General features: G+C 45.5%; 1 protein-coding gene across 2 annotated transcripts in view; it reads right to left on the bottom strand.

Moving 5' to 3' along the window:
* ACACB (acetyl-CoA carboxylase beta) overlaps positions 1-18,275 on the bottom strand; it is a 1,895,698-nt gene that overhangs the window by 913,180 nt on the left and 964,243 nt on the right. The gene's annotated exons all lie outside the window — the stretch shown is intronic.

The raw sequence follows: 18,275 nt of genomic DNA, 5'->3' as shown, positions 1-18,275 counted from the left end.
CAAGAAGATCAAGTTGAAGGTCCTGTATGGCTTGGCTAAAACCTGGTCTGAGCTAATTAAACCTATTAAACAGGGATACTACTGCGATAAAACACCACTTTGGGGGCTGCCGGATAGTCCAGCCTGGTTGGAAGATTCCTTAGCCAATCCCTTGAGAGAAGCAGGCCTCAAAGAATGGGGGGATCTCTTTTATGAGGGGGATCTGCTTTCGTGGGAGTATTTACAGAACAAAATAGGTCCAACCTTTTCAAGGTTTAAATACATACAAATCAGAAGTTGGACACAGACATATAACGATCCACAATCCAAATGCAACAAGTTTCCACTTGGAGGGCACAGCCAACTAATAACTAACCTGGTTGGTACCCCCCCAGCAAAACATGAGATTTCACAATGGTATAGACTCCTTCTAGATGAATCTGATGGGGAATTTGAGTTACCAACTCAACTTTGGGCCGATGTAATTTTGACTCAAGACGTACAAGAACTCTGGTCTACCTCATTCGAACTTTTAATAAATTTGGTGAAACCCTCATGGTTACGTAGAAACCATCTCTTTACCCTTCACAGGGCGTATTATTCCCCCCAAAGATAATCTAAATTTACCTCAGGAACCTCAGCGGCATGTGCAAGATGTGGTTTGATGGCAGCCTCAGATATCCATATGTTTTTTGAGTGTCCCCGTATAACACCTTATTGGGAGGCCATAGGTAAGACTCTCACGGCATCATTAGGTACCCCAATTAGTATAGATTTACCATTAGTGATCTTTGGAGTTCTGAGGACAACTAAAAACATAGCTAGAAACCTGGTCTTCTACACGATCCTTTTAGCAAGAAGAGAGATCTGTAGGAGATGGAAGGATTCCATCCCCCCTTCTCACGGGGACTGGCTGACATCAACGCTACAGACTGCACGCATAGATCTAGCCAGATCAGGAAACCAATGCAAAAGGACCTTTTGGCACTCGATTGTATGGTCTCAATAAAGATCCGGGTTTTTTTTTTTTTTTTTTTTTTTCCCCCCCGGGTCCAATGATTATACTACTATGGTGCCAACTCAATCGTATCCGGTCATATCCCGGCCCTGGCCCAGCAGTAGGCCTCCCCACTGGTAGCCTAAAAGAATTTCAAGCTGAGACAGTTGCGGGATCTGTGGCTCTCCTCTCGAATGAAATGATTCCTTCCAGTTACTATACTGTGTAAACTTGTCTGATGCTTATTCTAAATGGCTTTCAAAAACCATGGTGGATATGAGGACCAAAAAAAAAAAAAAAAAAAAAAAAAAACAACCTACTAATTTGCACAACTTTAAAAACACTAGTTGGACAAGACAGTTGTCTTAGTTATGTATAGGGAAATAAAGAAATTCCTAATTAACTGGCATTTTTAATAAAAGTAAATATGTGACAACACAGTTGAGCTAAGCAACCACAACGATCCTTATCAGGGTTGAACATATATTTACTTTACACATCATCATACATGTTTTAAGCAAGTTCAACACATCTGGATTCCTCAAAATGACGCATTAAATATCTACGTTTTGACTAGCATTATCAAGACTAACGACTTCAAAAAAAACTGTGAAATACACTCAATACCATTTTCTATACAGAAAACCTTTAGTTTACTGAGAGATTCTTCAAAGTGGCATTCTTGTAGTTAACATTGCTCTAGCCTCCAAAATGACTAAACCATTCAAGGAATTGGAGAGATTCAACTAATGGAGGTAAGGGAAAAACACTTCACTGCTCTAGTTTATTTTTAACCATATACGTTTATTTTATTAAGTCAGAAATAATCAAAGAGGATATGACATGCATAAAAACAAAACAGTTGTGAAATAACTCTGATGCAAACACATGGGTACACAAAAAGTCCCAACTGGGATGGAACAACATTGCACATACAGAGAAAGTGTAAAAGGAGAAACAAAACATGAACCAAGCTTCTTAATTAAGCAGATGTCCTTTGCTCTTGCAAAAGCCTGTTCGGAGTTGTGTATTTGCCGAATCTGTCCGCCAGTCAATGGTCCACGGCGGGCTTGGGGACACCCAAGAGCTAGCAATACAGAGACTAGCAGAGACAATGATTATAGACACCAGCCATCTTATCCCAGAATCATACTGCATCCTATATCCCATCATTATCTCCGTAGGGATGAACTGTGTTTTAGAACCAAGACATGCTGTTATTAATTGAGTCACGCCTTCCTGAAATTTCAGGAGAGCAGGGCAGGTAATAAACATGTGGAGAATATCACCAGCTGAGCAGCCGCACTTAGGGAAGCTAGTTTTATCAGCGCCAGGATTCCCACCCCACTTCATAAATTTCTCTGGTGTATAATATAGCATGCAGGTGGTCTTGAAATGCTGTAGTTTTAGATTAATAGAGTGCACAGAGACATCCACCATCTCCAAAGCAATACACATTTCTGATAGTAAAAGCTCACAGGGGTGCATTTTGCTCTACTTGGTAGCCAGGAGTGGCCCATCATCAATCCTGTGCTCACAAAACCCTTGATAAATTGCACTAATTAGGGATTTCCTGCTGGCCTTACGCATGCATAGAAAATAGTCCCTTAACTGCAGAAATGTTAAAAAAGAGATGAGGGAGTTCAAAGGAAGTCTGGAGCCCAACAAAACAAACAAATCCATTCACATCAAAGCTGCCCAACAGTTTCCACCGCTAATCGTAGCCAAACCCTGCATATTGGATCATGACATTCACCTGGAAATGAGGATTATCCCCATAAAGGCATTTTGTTGTGTATTAACTGAAAATAATATTTAGCACATATTTACCGCCAAATGCGTATAATATCCCTAATAAACTTAAATCTTACATGCTTATAATAGTTGGGGTCTAATATTTTACAGAAAAAAGCCTACATTCAGGCTCATTGCCCCTTCCAAGCATTTAAAAAACAAATGCTAAGTGGAATCACCAGAAATAAATACAAAAATGTAGGCAAAACATTCATTTTTATAATATTGCCGCGACCAATGATACTTATCGGGAGCCTATTACAAAAAACGCAGTTTTCGAAATGACTGACTGCAGCAGGGGCTCATAATTCAGTTTAAAAATGTTTTCAACCTGTGCACTCAGACTGATACCCAGATAACTAGCTGAGGATGTTACCTCAGTAATTGTGATAACCGGCTTGGAATTCAGCAACGGTGAGTTTTAGCTATGTTTAACTTTTAGTCTGAAAATTTTCCAAATTGATCTTGGCAACTTGGCACATCGCGCTGAAGCTCTCTTTGGACATTTACATATTGACGACTGGCATTTGGGGCACATCGCGCTGAAGCGCTCTTGGGGGCATTTGCATACCTGATGACTTAGGCATTGTGTCACATTGCGCTGAAGCGCTTCCTTGACATTTGCTTATTTTGAACTCTGATACATAGCGCCCTTGGGCGTTTGAATATTAATCTGCTTCTTTAGCATATGTGATGTGTTGTGTATTGTAAAAAGGTTGTTGGAAGTACTACTGCGATATTTGACAGTGGTTAAAGCACATCATTACGGAAACATTGTGTCTAAAAGTCAAGTAGCTCTTTATATGAATGTGTGTTTCGTTTTGAAACATGGTTGTTTAACCATAACATTGTATCCTTGAGAATTATAGGAACAGAAATTGCCAGTGAAGACGTACACAACAACTGTTCTAAGCATAACCTGCTTTTCTTTAACAGGTATGTTGTCATTGCTAAACCCATGTTAAATATAGTCAGAGTTTACACGGAATGAAAGTAAAGTTAATCAAGAACAGCGTCTCGTTCCAGGTTTCCCTCCATGCAGTACCCACCCTAATTCCCTTCCCCGTCTAGCCACTTTGATACTCAGTACAGTAAAGCTTGAGTCAAGGCAGCTGGAAGGTGGGCTTCTTGAGGGTACTGCTCCTGAGGAACCCAACAGAAGTTTACCAGTTCTGACAATGTTATCGGCTTCAGGAAAAAAATGAAAGTGTGCAAAACAAAAAAAACTGAGTGCGGTGTCCCTAAAGTGGGCGCTGCGTTCAGCATACAGACACAAAGCAAAAAAGCAGCTGCCATTGTCCCCAGTGTCAATAGATAAAATAGTGCTCACCCACTTATAAGGCAGACGCTGTAACAAGCCCAGTAAAAGGTCCAGTCGTTATGGGCGGTAACGCGGTAACAAGGAGGGACTAAAAAAGCCTTTTTATGAATCAGAAGCCAGTATTTAAGAAGGACAATGAAACAAAGCCAATGACAAATGTGGGCGGAGAGTGGTCGGGGCTGCTAGTGCATACCCTAATACAGCATGCCTCGCAGAGTGAGCAGTGCATGCGTGCTGCTGCTAGGCTCGACCTAAAAAATTACCAAGAAGACACCATGCAGAAGATTGACGACATCTACCGACTAGGCCCCAGCCCTACCGGCCTGTTTTTAGCCCTCGAAAATCCTACAAGGAATCAATGCCTGTCCAGCAGTCAGCAACCTCCACAACCCCTGGGAGGGCTACCTACATCGGAAGAATACCAGAACTCCAGAGGACAGCAGCTCTGTCCACAAAGAAAACAACACCAAGGACTCTGGTGGCCTCGGGATCCGCGATCCTAGACCACTCTGCACCTGACGCTTCAGGCCTGTATGCAGGTGGTCCACCAATCCAGAAAAGGTTCCCCAGTGATCCAGAGCCCAAGACCATCATTGGCGGACTCCTCCTGCACTCCACGCCGTTGCCTGCACACTGAATCAGGAGGCTCCCCCTCCCCCCCCCCCCTTCCTGACGGTGACCGGCTCTGGTAAGAAGAATCTGATGTCAAAGGGCACCCCTGCATCCAAAGCCTCTAGGCCTTGGTGAGCTGAACCGATGGTGCCCCTAAGCCCCTCAACATCTCAACTTACCTCTGCTGTCATTGGTGTCCTCATGTACAGCCTCTGGTTCAACGCCTGCAGCCTGTTTGTCAAATGAGATTCCTCAATGAAAAGCATTGGGTACCTGACTCTGCATTTTCACCCTGCACCCGCCGCCTCTGTGCTGGTGGTGGTAAATGTTTGGTGCTGCCTTGAGCCCCCCGTGCTTGTTCTAACACCAAAGCTTGGCACCTGCGACCGATTTACCTACGTGCAAGCAGTGTGGTTCCAGGCACCCCCAGTCTCCATTGAAACGCATTGGGCCTGGAAACGCGCGAGCGCGTCAATCAAGATGGCCGCCACAACCGGAGCTCCGTAATCCCCTCAGCCCGACCTCTTTAAAAACGCCGAATTTTGTGTCAGGAAGTCGGCGGAAATGCTGGCGCTTACCCGCCAAAGTGGTTTCCGACCTGTGGAGTGATTTTGGGGCGAATTCTTACGGCGGAAGCGCGATTTGTGGCTCCATGGTTCTGGACCCCGGTCTATCCTTCAGGTATCACCGAGTCGGAGTGCTTGGGGGCGGAGCAATTTTTATGACAGAGCCTGGCTTGGGCCTAGCCACGCCTACAGTCTAATTTAGCTGCTGCACCTGCTGCTTTTGAGAGTTTGTTGGTGTTTTTGTCGACAATTACCTTATTTTTATCACATTTTGAGGCTGTTTTCTTGTCTTTATCAGTCTGCACATATTGTTAAGGCTTTATTTCACATCAAAATGGATTATAAGAATTCCAATACTAATAAACGAAAGCAGCAGGTTTCTCCTCCTCCAGCAAAGTCTAAGATGGTAGAGTCTTCAGACCCTTCTCTTGCTCTAATTTTGGAGGAAATTAAAGCACTGCGCTTAAATACTGATACAATTGCTTCAGAAGTCAAAAATATCCGCAAAGATATGGCCTCTATGTCAAGGAAAATTTCTGACAATGCAATTAAAATTCAGGATAACAAAAATAAAATTGACACTTTCACACCTTTATTGGCCAAAATAGTTCCAATGCATACTCAACTGTTGGACATGGAAAATCGGAATAGGCAATACAACCTGCGTATTTTTAATTTGCCTGAAGAAGTTGAGGGGACAAACTGTCGTTTATATCTTGAATCTCTTCTACCGGGCCTTTTGAATATAAAATTCACTGAAAAATTTGAGATTGATAAAGCCCACAGAGTCCCTTCCCATCGGAATCCTAGACATACTAAACCCAGGCAAATGATTTTCAAGGTTCTGCTTCATCATCATTTGGTTCTCATTCGAAAGGCTGCAAGAGAAATTCCTTCATTTTTAGGTCGAGGTATATCCGGTTTGCCGAAGGCAAAACCGGATGTACAGAGATCTTATGTTGTGTAGTAGGGCAGTTTAGACCCGCCTCTCAGCTCCGTTCGCTTCCATTGGCTGGCTTCCTAAACAGAGGCCAGCCATTGGAAGAGAAGTGAGTCACTCAAAACAAGCCCCGTCTTTTTCGGATTCGGGGGCGTAAATTTTGCTGTTCTTTAGCTCATGACGTCGTCCGTCACTCAGGACAGCAAAACACGCCCCCAAATCCGAAAAATTTCGGAAGCTTTGAGGCAGCCATTTCTGCCCGACCACCGCCGCTGCCGGAAGAAGTCCCGGTGTGGGGATACCCCCATCGGGTGCTCACCCCGCTGTTTATTTAAATTAAAGAGGGTGCCTACCCCTCATCAGCCCCGCATTACCGCCGCAGCCCAGGACACCCGAAAATCATAGCCGCGACCCGGAAGTACAGTGGGCTAGGCAGGAAGCAGACGGGAGGTCTCCCCGCGCTCCTGCCCGGCAAGGAGAAGAAGCTCGTCCCCAGCCGCCGCCGACCGGAGAAGCCCAGCAGCCCTGCCCGCGGTAGAGAGGAGCCGCCGCCTCCCCAAACAGCCAGTGAGTGCAGTTTTTCTTGTTTTTATTCCCTCCTGTGCCCTGCCCCTGCCAGGTTCTGCCCTCGTGTCTCCCACCCGTCTAGTCAAGAAGCCCGTCCCCAGCAGCCGCCGACCGGAGAAGCCCAGCAGCCCTGCCCGCGGTAGAGAGGAGCCGCCGCCTCCCCAAACAGCCAGTGAGTGCCGTTTTTCTTGTTTTTATTCCCTCCTGTGCCCTGCCCCTGCCAGGTTCTGCCCTCGTGTCTCCCACCCGTCTAGTCAAGAAGCCCGTCCCCAGCAGCCGCCGACCGGAGAAGCCCAGCAGCCCTGCCCGCGGTAGAGAGGAGCCGCCGCCTCCCCAAACAGCCAGTAAGGGCAGTTTTTCTTGTTTACAGCGCAAACTAGACTCCAAGGGAAGGGGTCAGAGCTCTATAGCGACGGCCGTACAAGGAACCTAAAGAGAGAGCGTCCCCGGGCTCCAGGAAGTGTAGGAAATACATTTGTATAAACGAAGACTTCCTCTAAAGCGCGTAGTGCACACCGCAGACAGACGTGTGCTTGTGTGACAGGGGGTAATAGGTGAATAAATGGCCCCGGTGGAATATGCACGTGAGTACGAATTTCCCCAAAAAGCCGGAGGCTGCCCTCAAACTATGACAAGTTGAGCCATCATTCACTGCTGGCGAGCCCCTGCTGCCGGCTCCGCATTTCACCATGTAGAATGACCAGATGTTGGCAAGCGGCTTTTGCACTTGTAACCTTGCCCTTGAAAAGACCAACCATTTATGGTAAGGGGGAGGGGATAGCGCCCACCCCCACCCCCTCGCCCGCTGCGGATTTGGGCCAAGCCCGCCATTTGCCAGCGGTCTGACGCTGTCCTTCCCTCTCACTCCATTCACCAGTGGCGTAACAAAACCTCCAGGGTAGCGCTGCAAGGTACACTGATGATCCCCCACACCCCCCTGTGAATTGTGGCTACCCCTTTCCTTCAAGGACATCTAATCAGATAAAGTCTTATGAGTGACCCCTGAAGGCAAACTGGAGTCTGCACTCAAACTAGTATTACAGGCAGTGCAGTCCTTTTGTGTGCAGTATTACCTCGTGCATAATTACCCTCGATTTTCCTGGGGACACATTTCCAAGATCAGTAATAGAGGAATTACTTCCCGGAAAAAGTCCCAAACTTTGGGAATGGCATGCCAAAATAGGCGCGCTGTTGTTCCCCATTCTATAACGCAAAGCGTAGAATACTGCAGTAATTCCGTATTCCCAAACACTAAAGATGCCCGTGGTGCTGGCAATTCTGAGTGCAGATTACATTGAATCAGTTTGAGCCGAATGTTTGCAATGTGGATCTCGGTGCCCATTAATGTGAGGAATAACTATTGTATTATCCCGGGATTTCAGCCTGGAGGGTGCACAGGTGCGTTGACCCCTGAACTATCTTACCAATAAGAAAGGAATTAGTTACTTACCTGTACACTATAGTTCTCCAGTATTATCTTTCATAGATTCACATGCTTGTATCTTCCCCGTCGTCATGGTGGGAGTCTCACGGTAACAGAATGACCAAGCAGTATCATAGAGAAGAAAAACTGCATAGAAAATCCCCATAGGGGCTGTATTATTTGGTAACCAGACCATTTCTTTGTTTTGGTCCAAAAGCCAGCCAATCAGCATTGCTGCCCTGCCCTCACACTCCCCAGCAGCAGCTTCCTGCCTCAGATTTCCGTCCCCGAGTGAGAGACATGGATAAATACCGAGAACAAGATCTGCCTGAGAAACGGGGAGGCGGGCGGGCGCATGTGAATCTATGAAAGATAATACTGGAGAACTATAGTGTACAGGTAAGTAACTAATTCCTTCTCCAGTATTACATCTTTCATAGATTCACATGCTTGTATCAGAGTAGTAAGCAGTGCTCACCATACTTGTAGCGTTTCCAGGACAGAACTCAGAAGGAAGCTCTGCCGCAAAGCAATGATATAACAGTAGCTATGAAAACATCAGCAATACGATAAATGTATGTATAAGTATAAATCAAAGCACTGTATAGTAAAAACAATATGCCAGTAGACCATACCTTACTGGAATAGACGCTTCAGAACAGCCTGTCCCACTGCCGTGTCCTCCTTCCACGCAGTGTCTAGACAGTAGTGTCTTGTAAATGAATGCACACTCTTCCACGTTGCTGCTCTGCAGATGTCTGGCAGCGCCACTCCTGCGAACAAGGCCATCGAGGTTGCCATCTTCCTCGTTGAATGTGCATGCACTTTAGAACATAGCGGCTTCCCCGCTTTTTCGTGACATTTCAGGATAGCTGAGGATATCCATCTAGCAATACTCAGTCTCGACAATGGAAGACCTTTCCTCTGTCCTTCAAATGCAATGAATAATTGCTTGGACTTGCGGAACGTTTTTGTCCGTTCAATGTAGAACTTTAGGCATCTAGAAATGTCTAGAGAGTGTAAGGCTCTTTCTGCTTCCGATGAAGGCTTGCTGAAAAAAGTAGGTAAAATAATGGGTTCGTTGAGGTGGAAAGACGTCGCCACCTTGGGAATAAAGGTAGGATTTGTTCTCAATATAACCCTGTCCTGACGAAATTGTAAGAAGGGTTCCTCAACTGAAAAGGCCTGGATTTCGCTAACCCTCCTTGCAGATGTTAAGGCGAGGAGGAGGGCTGTTTTCCATGACAAGAACTGTAAGTCTGTCTTGTGTATGGGCTCAAAAGGTGGCCTCATAAGCTGCGATAGGACTGTATTGAGGTGCCACGGCACAGGTGGGCGCTGGATGGGTGGGAAAACTCTAAAAAGTCCCTTGATAAATTCCTTTATCACTCTGGATGACCAAAGAGATGGTTCATTTGGCTTCCGCCGGAATCGTGATATTGCTGCTAAGTGCACTTTGACCGAAGCATGCGACAGACCTGACTTAGATAGTGAAAGCAGGTAAGGCAGGATACCTTCAGGCTGTACCTCAAACGGATGCAAGTTTTGTCTATTGCACCAGTGGCAGAAACGGGTCCATTTTGCTGCATATGTTTTGTTCGTCGATACAGCTCTAGCTTGTGAGAGAATATGCCTGCATTCTTGCGAAATATCTAGATTTTGAAATTCCCGCTCATGAGGTTCCATGCTGACAATTTTAGAGATTGCAGGTCCGGATGCAGAATCTGCCCTTCCTTCATGGAGATGAGGTCTTGAAATGTCGGGAGCTGGATCTTGTCGCCCCTCGACAATTGAAGGAGGTCTGAAAACCACGCCTGTCTTGGCCAGGCTGGTGCTATCATTATAATCCGGCACGGTTCCAGTCTCATCTTGCGCAGGATGCGCGGTATCAACGGGAACGGAGGGAACGCGTATGCGAACCTTCCTGTCCAGTCCATGAGGAATGCATTTCCCTTGGAGTCCTGTTGATGGTACCTGGACGCAAATTGAGCGCACTTTGAATTGTTTTGTGTCGCGAACAAATCTAATGTGGGAGTGCCCCACCTTTGAAACAAAATGCGAATCTGAGTGTTGTGTAGTTCCCACTCGTGTGTCGCATTGGGAGTGCGGCTCAGGGCGTCCGCCCGAGTGTTGAGGACTCCCTGTATATGCTGAACTTGGATCGAAATTTCGTTGGTTATGAGCCATTTCCAGATCCTTTGCGCCAAAGTCGACAGCTGTTTGGATCTCGTCCCGCCCTGTTTCAGCAGGTAAAACATGGTCGTGGTGCTGTCCGTTTGGATAAGTACTGACGATTGGCGTATTCTGGGAAGGAATGCTTGAAGCCCTAGGAACACCGCCTTGAGCTCCAACATGTTTATGTGAAGCTGAGCTTCCCAATCTGACCAAAGGCCCTGAATTTCCAGCTCTTGAAGATGCGCGCCCCATCCTTTCAGCGAAGCGTCCGTCGTCATCACGAAGTCGTGATCTCGAGGAATGAAGCTCAAGCCCTGGTCCAGGTTCTTTAGGATCTTCCACCATGACATGGCCACCTTCATACGGTTCGTGATGGCAATGCGATCCTCGAAGGTTCCGCTGGCCTGTACCCACTGTTCGTCCAGCTGTTCCTGCAAAGGTCTCATTCGAAGACGACAGTTTGGTACCAGTGGGATGCAGGATGACATCATCCCCAACATGGACTTGTAAATCCTCACGGAAGTGGACCTTTTTGCCTGAAGAGAAGCCGTTAACCCCATGATCTTTCTCATCCGATCTTCGGAAGGATAGGCTTTCTCTGCTCTGGTGCATATCCATGCCCCCAGGAACTGGATGCCTTGGGCCGGAGTCAGCGAGGATTTCTCTAAGTTGGTCCTCAGACCTAATCGCTGAAACAACCGGATGCAGCTCTGCAGAGCTTCTGCTGCGTCCCTGAAAGATGGACCTGTCACCAACCAGTTGTGCAGATATGGGTAAATGTAATGCCCTTGCAGTCTTAAGTGGGCCGCCACCGGGGCCATGCATTTGGTGAATACCCTCGGGGCTGATTTGAGTCCGAATGGCAGGACTTTGAACTGGAAGTGGCGACTCTCCACAACAAACCTTAAATACTTCCTGTGCTTCCGATGAATGGGAATATGGAAGTACGCATCCATGAGATCCAAGGACGCCAAGTAGTCCTTGTCCTTTAACATGAGTAAGATCTCTTGCAACGACAACATTCTGAAGGGTATCTTTTTTATGTATAGATTGAGATCCCTCAGGTCCAATACCTGTCTCCATTTCTGGGTCTGTTTCTTTTTGATGAGGAAGAAGTGCGAATAGAAGCCTCTCCCTCTGAGATGTTGTGGCACTTCCTCTATGGCTCCCTTTTGCAGAAGCGAGAGAACTTCCTTCTGCATTTCCTTGCGATGACGGTTGAGCCTGAGTACTGGGGGGTGGTCCGGTGGTATCTCCACAAATTCCAGCGTGTGGCCCCTGCCTATGACATCCAGAACCCATTTGTCCGATGTTATGGACATCCAGTTGGTGTAGTATGGAGACAGATAGTGGTCATTGTCCGGGATCTTTTGTGTGGGGAGCGCCTGCCTGAAATCATTGACGTCTATTAGACTGCTGATTCTTCCCCCTGGCGTTAGGTTTACCTCTGGACTGTTGTTGGTAAGAGGAGTTAGAGGATCTGAACTGGTTGTTTGTGTTAAACTGACGATATCCCTGCTGATTGTACGGTTGATATCCGTTGGATTGAAAAGAGGGTCTTTGATTAAATTGGCCTCTTGCACCCCTCTTTCGAAAGGACTGAAACTTTCCCTGTTGAAGAGGGCAGGGCATATCGACAATCTTCGCCTGCACCTCTGGGCGAAAAGAAGTTGCCTTGAGCCAGCCCTGCCTGCGAAGCGAAACCGCCCCAGCCATTTGTCTGAAGGCCAAAGACGAGACATCCATGGCGATGTCGATAGATTCGGCAGCCGATTTTGCTCCTTCTTTGAGAAGGGATGCCGCTTCTTCCTTTCGGTCCTCCGGAAGCGCTGAGAGTATGGGTGCCAGATCTGACCATATCTGTCTGTTGTAACGGCCAAGCAGTGCCATAGCATTTGCCGCTTTAATGGTAGAGGCTGCCATGACCGCAAACCTCATACCTGCCCCATCCATTCTCCTTCCTTCCTTGTCTGGTGGCACTAGTGAAGTAGCCACCGGGTTTTTAGAATTTCTTTGCGCCGCCTGCGTCACAACTGATTCCGGCCTGGGATGTCCAATGAGGCAGGCTGCCGTGGATTCTGGGGCTCTGTATTTCTTTTCAATTCGTGGAACTGAAACCGCTATAGATGCCGGTGTTTTCAGAATCTTCAGGCCCTCCTCCCAGATATGAGGGATAATAGGAATTGAGCGAAGTGACCTTTTGTTATCATCCTTGAAATCGTACAAGAAACAATCCGTCTCTTGCACTTCCACATCCAGATTGAATCTCTTGGCCGCCCTTTCCATGATATCATGGAAGCCTCCGATGTCTTGAGGAGGGGAGGTAGATTTGAGTGGGTCAGGTGACGCAGCCGATGGCAAGACATATTCGTCCCATTCCTTCCCCGAGGCATCATGAACCAGCTCTCCGTCTTCGGGCTCTTCATCGTCATCGGAGTCCGTTAGGTCGTCCCTTATAGTAACCACCTGCGGAGATCTAACCCCTTGATCTTGAGAAGCAGGTGCTTTTTTTAGGTGTCTGCGGGGGAGGCGTCTGCGTAACTGGTTGCGAGGAATTCGCCTCTGGGAAACGACGGTAGTAGTCGTTTAGCATCAATCTAAGATCAGACACAAGGGTGAGGGGTATAGAAACCGTCTCTTGACGTTCCTCCTCCCGTGAGTCCACCTGCTGCTCCTCTTCATCATCATAATCACCAGATTCCTGGAATGATTCATATCTGGAAGATTGCGGTCTGTCCCTGAAGGAATAACTTTCCTCCTCATCCGTGTCTTGGCTTTTTATCTGAAGCTGAGAAGGACTGTAGGCGGCACCTGAGGACTCCTCTCCATCTGAATCCTGCTCCAGCAACGATGATGATGGCAAAGGAGAAATCTTTGTCCATGAGGTGAACTCTGCGGATTTACTGATGGTAGCCGAACCTCTCGTCGACTGAAAAGAGCGGATGGAGATCATGGTCTTCGACTGAGGAGAACTGTACGCTTTAGCCGATGAAAGCAAGATTTTCGTCGACGGAACCATCGTCGACGGAACCACCGTCGACGGAACCATCGTCGACGGGATCATCGTCGACGGAACCTTCGTCGACGGGACCATCGTCGACGGGACCTTCGTCGACGGGACCTTCGTCGACGGGGCCTTCGTCGGCGGGACCTTCGTCGACGGGACCTGCGTCAACGGGGCCCCCGTCGACATCCTCAACATCGAACCTGTCGTCGACGGAGTCGTCGTCGTCGGCGGTCTATTCGCCGACAGAGAAATCTTACTCGTCGATGTCGTTGTCGTAGACGTCGTGGTCGTCGACGCAGCCTTAGATCCTATCGTCGACGAAGCCGTAGTCGACGGAACTGAAGTTTTCACCACAGGCTCAGTAGCAGAAGCCATTGAACTGGTAGAAGGTGCAGATCCAGGTCCTTTAAGACTTGACTTCTTCTCCAGAGGAGTATTAGGAAGAGATGATGTCGATTTTTCCTTAGATTTACTCCTTTTAGACTCCACTTTCTCCACAGAAACAGAGGCCTTTCTTTTCTTGGGAGTGGAGTGAGAAGATTCCTCCTCAGAATCTGAGCCTGATGTGGCCTTCTTCTTCTGAAGCCATAACAGTAATCTAGCCTCTCTGTCTCGTTTAGTTTTGTCAGAAAATTTTCTACAGAGCTTACAGTCTTTCACCAGGTGTTTAGGGTAGAGACAGTAAAGGCAGTCCTCATGTGGGTCCTCGGAGAAAAGTCTGGCCTTCCCACAGGATCTGCATGGCCTGAACAGCCTCTTTTTAGAGCTTTCAGCCATCATAAGTAAGATAGGTACACACAATACCTCAATTTAGAAGACAGGAAACAAGATTCCAAAGGGTCAAAAGTTCACACAGAAACAGAAGAAAACTGAGCAGAGCTCAGGGAGACTCCTTTCTCACACGAAGGCGGTTGGAAATCTGAGGCAGGAAGCTGCTGCTGGGGAGTGTGAGGGCAGGGCAGCAATGCTGATTGGCTGGCTTTTGGACCAAAACAAAGAAATGGTCTGGTTACCAAATAATACAGCCCCTATGGGGATTTTCTATGCAGTTTTTCTTCTCTATGATACTGCTTGGTCATTCTGTTACCGTGAGACTCCCACCATGACGACGGGGAAGATACAAGCATGTGAATCTATGAAAGATGTAATACTGGAGAAGACTTGCTTCCACACCATAATCAAAGACTGCGGTGCCGTTTTTAAGATGCCAATTAATTTCTGTGCACAGTACATCATTGACATATCAGTGCATGCTGTGAGTGCAGATACCGTGCACCTCAAATGGAGTGATTCGCAGATTGTTAATTCATCCATGCGTTGTACGAATGTATGACAAGGCCTCTCGACATTACCGCTTTCACCCGCTGAACCGAGCACTCTGCTTCCATGGCAAATCAATGGCTGAAACAATAAAATCATTTTCAAAGCGGCCTCCGTCGAAATGGATTTTTTACTCGATTGGGTAGATGCCCCGGAGTGTGAATCCAATCAGAGAAATAAAACTAAATGAAGCAGTTTCCAGTGATAATAATTGTTCGCAGAATGCTGTGCGTTGTGAAGAGTGCTGGAAAAATGCTGTCGGAAAGCCAATGTTTGTCAGACAATAGACATGCCAGTACAACATCAGGTACGTTTTTGCAAGCTGAATCTATAAGGATGGTTCCAAATTTCGAAAAAATACAATTAACCCCGGTGGTACTATTATACTTACAAAAATGATATATTAACAAAGTCCAGGTAGTTTATGCCAGGATTTTTCTCCAGTCATTCGGGTGTGAGAAGATCAGAACAATTTCGAAGAGGAAATCTACTATTTATTTTCTTATAGACCCAAGATGTTGCATGCTAATACTTTAATAATCCCTTCTCCTTCACGACTGTCCTTTGGGAGCTGTGGTTGAGCAGTAAAGACTTATTTGGAAAAAATGGTGTAAAGGTTGTTTTCAGATACAATATAACTCTCCTAATAAAGGTCAATGGTATATATATATATAACATGAAGTTATATATTAAAGTTCTAAACAACAAAAAGCAGACATACACCAGTAATAGTTAGCAGCTCTAACTATAACTAGCGGTCCCCAATGCACTGCTTATGATCTCACATATGACATCACTCGCAACATGTTCTACGACATTGTTTATGACATCTCTCTGCTAATGCAATAGGTCTCGCATATACAAGCAATTAAGTTATTGCCAATATAAATGACAATGCCATTTATTTAGGGATACAAATAAATAAATAAATAATGAGCAATGCCAATAGCTCTACCTATAATATTGCCGAGACCATTGCATTGTAAATGCTTGTTAGTGAATGGGACCAAAATCTTTATTCACCAGGACTTTGCCAAAGAAACTGTTGCTATTCGCAAAGAGTTTTCTGCCTATCGTCCACAGCTGCGACACCTTGGATTTAAATATGGTCTTTTTGATCCTTCAACGATGCGTGAATGGAAAGACAATGTCTCCAAATCTTTTCAACATCCTGAAGATCTTCATTTGTTTCTTGATCAGCAAGCTCCTCCATCTATGGATACTCAGGATCTGAATACTTGACTTCAAGTAGCCTGACTTTACTTGTCACATCTTTGCATATTCTTATATTCACGGGCTCCAACGGTTTCTGGCCATACTTGTGGAACGGGTGTGCGTTTCCTTGTCCTTATTTATGTTCCTTGTTTGTCTCCTTTCCTTTTGTTTTTTCTTCCTATTGTGTCTTTCCTTTTCTTACTCTCTGCATAGAGTCGCTCTTTTTCCATGGCTGTTTCTCCTTTCTTCTTCTTCTGTGACATTCTTTTGTCCTTTCCTCTTAATGCATAATGGCTAATATTCATAATGTTAAAATTGTTTCTCTTAATGTTAAGGGTTTGAGGCATCCGGTAAAACGCACTAAGATCTTGGATTACCTGGGTGAGTGTAAAGCTGACATTTGTTTTATTCAAGAAAAGCATGTTGATGATAAAATTCTGCAATATATGAGGAAAAAGTGGGTTGATAATATTGTTTCCTCTCCTGCACAGGGAAAGAAAAATGAGGTTGCAATTCTCTTTGCAAAAAGGTTACATTGTCAGATTCGTAGTAAGTTTACAGACTCAGAAGGTAGATTTATAGTGGTTAAGGTTAAAATTCACGACTCAATCTTCTCTTTGCTTAATGTTTATGGTCCTACGGCTGACGACCCTTCTTTTTGGTCAGCTTTAACTTCTGAGGTACTGAAGTTGGGGCAGGTTCCTTTGATTGTTGGGGGGGATTTTAATGTAATTATTGATCCGTTACTAGATAGGCTTTCCACTACAAAATTCCGTCCTCCTAAAGTGTTTCATGCCTTTAAATCTTTCCTTCACACAACCAAATTGGCTGATATTTGGAGATTACACTTTCCTATGGAGAAATGGTTTTCCTTTTTCTCTAATCCCCATATTTCTCATTCAAGGATTGATTATTTTTTGCTTTTACCTTCTTTACTTCAATCAGCCACCAACCATGTTATAGGTAATATTGATGTTTCGGACCATGCATTGATTTCCTTTGTGTTAAATATTTCCTCTACTTTTACTAAGCAAAATCGGTGGCGTATGAACACAAATATAGTTCTTAATGATAAACATAAGTCTAAACTTTTACAAGTTATTCAAGACTATTTTTTATTCAACCCAGAAGGTTCAACTTCTATTGTGAATAGGTGGGATGCCTTTAATCCCTACATTAGAGGTGCCACTATTTCTATTATGGCACATGAAAATAAACAATTTAACTCTAATGTTAAACATTTGGAAAAACAAATTGCTAAATATGAACATTCATTTATTTCCTCTAATGACCTTCAGTACAAATCTAAACTGCAGAAGCTTTGTTATGAATTTAATGCTATCCTTAGTACTAGAGCAGGAATCAAACTCACTAAATCTAATGCTAAATTTCGCTTTAATACCAATAGTTCTGGAAAACGTCTTGCAAACTATTTACGAATTAAGAGGGACAAAACTCAAATAACATCAATACGTGGTCCTAATGGTCGAGTTGCTATTTCCCATAATGATATTGTACAAGAATTTTTAAATTTTTATTCTCACCTATATAGTAAACCAGTACCCTGTGATGATTCTTTAATTGATTCCTTTTTAAATCAGTACAATTTGCCTCAAGTCTCTCCTTCAGACAGATTAAGTTTAGAATCTCTGATTACTTGTGATGAAATTTTGCTTGCCATTAAATCACTTCCCAAGAACAAATCCCCAGGCCCAGATGGTATCCCAGCTGAATTTTATAAAGAATATCAGTCTTACCTTTTACCTGTGAAGTAGTGTGGCTCACTGGTTAGAGGCGGCAGACCCGAGAGCAGAGGACGGCCCGGGACCAGGGTTCGATTCCCGGCGCGGCAGGTTTCTGGACCAGGGTCAGCGGACTCGATAATTCTCTCGCCTCGGTGCCCACTCTGATCAGCGATCACACTCGGCAACTCTGGGCATTAGCTTGCCTCATCTTCACTAACGGCCCCACCAGACCGCCGGGAATGCCTGGTCTCACCATGGAGATACCCATTAAGGGACCATCTCTCAGGGAAGCCAGGAAGGGTTTCGCAGCGGTCGAAGCGCCTTGGGACCCTCCGGGTAAGTAGTGCGCTATATAAATGCCTATACATACATACATACATACATACATACCTTATTTAAGTACACTTTTTTCCCATTTTGGTTCCTCTGGCACTATTTCAGGTTCCTTTACTGACGCTCTAATCATTGTTCTGCCCAAGCCTGATAAGGACCCTACCCTGGTTGCTAATTATCGTCCCATTTCCTTAATAAACCAGGATTGTAAGCTATATGCCAAAATTCTTGCCACTAGATTAGCTCCCATCCTTCACTCCATCATTCATCCAGATCAACCT

The sequence above is a fragment of the Lissotriton vulgaris genome, chromosome 11 (genome assembly GCF_964263255.1).
Source record: "Lissotriton vulgaris chromosome 11, aLisVul1.2, whole genome shotgun sequence".
Taxonomy (NCBI): Eukaryota; Metazoa; Chordata; class Amphibia; order Caudata; family Salamandridae; genus Lissotriton; species Lissotriton vulgaris.
The sequence above is the reverse complement of the archived record's forward strand: the minus strand, read 5'-3'. Positions and strand labels throughout refer to the sequence as shown.